The sequence below is a fragment of the Arachis ipaensis genome, chromosome B04, assembly GCF_000816755.2.
Source record: "Arachis ipaensis cultivar K30076 chromosome B04, Araip1.1, whole genome shotgun sequence".
In the NCBI taxonomy this organism is placed as follows: Eukaryota; Viridiplantae; Streptophyta; class Magnoliopsida; order Fabales; family Fabaceae; genus Arachis; species Arachis ipaensis.
The window spans coordinates 113,317,735-113,320,623 of NC_029788.2; positions in this window are offsets into that span (position 1 = coordinate 113,317,735).

Sequence of the window (2,889 nt, forward strand, 5' to 3'; positions counted from 1 at the left end):
AGTAGAGAATTACATGAATTAAATGCTAAACTAGAGAGAGAAAAGGTAGAAGAAGAAGAATTGCAAAAGGAAAAGTAAATCAAAGCATGAAATTAACCTAGATCTAAGAATTCCTAATTTAGATCTAACCTACTCCTAATTCCAGAGAGAAGAGAGAGCTTCTCTCTCTAGAAACTAACTAAAGCATGTGAAAACTAAAATAAAACTAAACTAAGGACTAGATGTGACATCCCTCTTCAATCCTTGGGTTAAATAGCATTAGAAATGAGTTAGATTGGGCCCACAAGGCTTTAGAATTCGCTGGCCACTAATTGCTTTAAGTGGATCATATGGTAGCAACGACGCATGTGCATACAGTGCGCGTATGCATTACCATACGTGTAGCAACTATAGAAAATCTTATATCATTTTGAAGCCCCAGATGTTAGCTTTCCAACGCAACTGGAACCGCATCATTTGGACCTCTGTAGCTCAAGTTATGGCCGATTAAGTGCGAAGAGGTCGGCTTGACAGCTTTTGCGATTCCTTCATTTCTTCATGAGTTCTCCATTTTTACATGCTTTTCCTTCATTTCCTTGATCCAATCTTTGCCTCCTAAATCTGAAATCACTTAACAAACATATCAAGGCATCTAATGGAATCAATGGTAAATCAAGATTAAACAATTAAGGACCTAAAAAGCATGTTTTCACACTTAAGCACAAATTAGGAGACAATCATGAAACCATGCTATTTCATTGAATAAATGTGGTTAAAAGGTCATAAAATCCCTGATGAGCGGATAATTTATACGCTTTTTGGCATTATTTTTAGTATGTTTTTAGTAGAATCTAGTTACTTTTAGGGATGTTTTCATTAGTTTTTATGTTAAATTCACATTTCTGGACTTTACTATGAGTTTGTGTGTTTTTCTGTGATTTCAGGTATTTTCTGGCTGAAATTGAAGGACTTGAGCAGAAATCAGATTCAGAGGTTGAAGAAGGACTGCTGATGCTGTTGGATTCTGACCTCCCTTCACTCAAAGTGGATTTTCTGGAGCTACAGAACTCGAAATGGTGCGCTTCTAATTGCGTTGGAAAGTAGACATCCAGGGCTTTCCAGCGATATATAATAGTCCATACTTTTCCCAAGTTTAGATGACGTAAACTGGCGTTCAACGCCAGCTCTCTGCCCAATGCTGGCGTCCAGCGCCAGAAGCAAGTTGCAAAGTGGAGTTCAACGCCCAAAATGGCACAAAAGCTGGCGTTCAACTCCAAGAATGACCTCTGCACGTGTAACATTCATGCTCAGCCCAAGCACAAACCAAGTGGGCCCCGGAAGTGGATTTATGCATCAAATTACTTACTTCTGTAAACCCTAGTGACTAGTTTATTATAAATAGAACTTTTTATCATTGTATTCAGAGTCTTGGTTACTCCGGTTCCCCTCTGGGGCCGAGACCAATGAACTCCATTATCACTTATGTATTTTCAACGGTAGAGTTTCTACACTCCATAGATTAAGGTGTGGAGCTCTGCTGTTCCTCAAAGATTAATGCAAAGTACTACTGTTTTCTATTCAATTCATCTTATTTCACTTCCAAGATATTCATTCGCACTTCAACCTGAATGTGTTGAACGTGACAATCATCATCATTCCCTATGAACACGTGCCTGACAACCACTTCCATTCTACATTAGATTGAATGAGTATCTCTTAGATCTCTTAATCGGAATCTTCGTGGTGTAAGCTAGAATGATGGCGGCATTCAAGAGAATCCGGAAAGTCTAAACCTTGTCTGTGGTATTCCGAGTAGGATTCAATGACTGAATGACTGTGACGAGCTTCAAACTCGTGATTGCTGGGCGTAGTGACAGACGCAAAAGGATAGTAAATCCTATTCCAACATGATCGAGAACCGACAGATGAATAGCGTGCCGTGACAGGGTGCGTTGACCATTTTCACTGAGAGGATAGGATGTAACCATTGACAAGGGTGATGCCTCCAGATGATTAGCCGTACCGTGACAGGGCATTTGAATCATTTTCCCGAGAGAAGACCGAAAGTAGCCCTTGACAATGGTGATGCATTACATAAAGCCAGCCATGGAAAGGAGTAAGACTGATTGGATGAAGATAGCAGGAAAGCAGAGGTTCAGAGGAACGAAAGCATCTCTATTCGCTTATCTGAAATTCTCACCAAAGCTTTACATAAGTATTTCTATCCCTATTTTATTAATTATTTTCGAAAACCCCATTACTATTTTATATCCGCCTGACTGAGATTTACAAGGTGACCATAGCTTGCTTCATACCAACAATCTCCGTGGGATTCGACCCTTACTCACGTAAGGTATTACTTGGACGACCCAGTGCACTTGCTGGTTAGTTGTGCGAAGTTGTGAACCATGGTATTGGCATCATGTTTTTGGCGCCACTACCAGGGAAAGAAAGAGCGATGAATTTTACATAATTAAAGTGTAATCACAATTTCTGCACACCAAGTTTTTGGCGCCGTTGCCGGGGATTGTTCGAGTTTGGACAACTGACGGTTCATCTTGTTGCTCAGATTGGGTAACTTTCTTTTTGTTTTGTTTTCAAAAATTTTTCAAAAATCTTTCAAAATTTTCTCCTTTGTTTTCGAAAAAAATTTTTAAAATAAAAATGTTTTCAAAAATAAATTATTCTATGGCTTCAAAACTTTCAAGAATGAATTCTAGAGTTTCATGGTAACATGTTGAATCCTATCTGGCTGAAAAGCCATACCCAAACTCCTTTGGGATTGGTCTTCAACTAATCACCTCAATGGATGTAAATCCATTCTAAAGCTTGACTGGCTATTAAGCCATGTCTAACCCTCAGATTGGAGCTTTAGACTAAAGAGTACAAGATTCCTGGAATTCATATGAA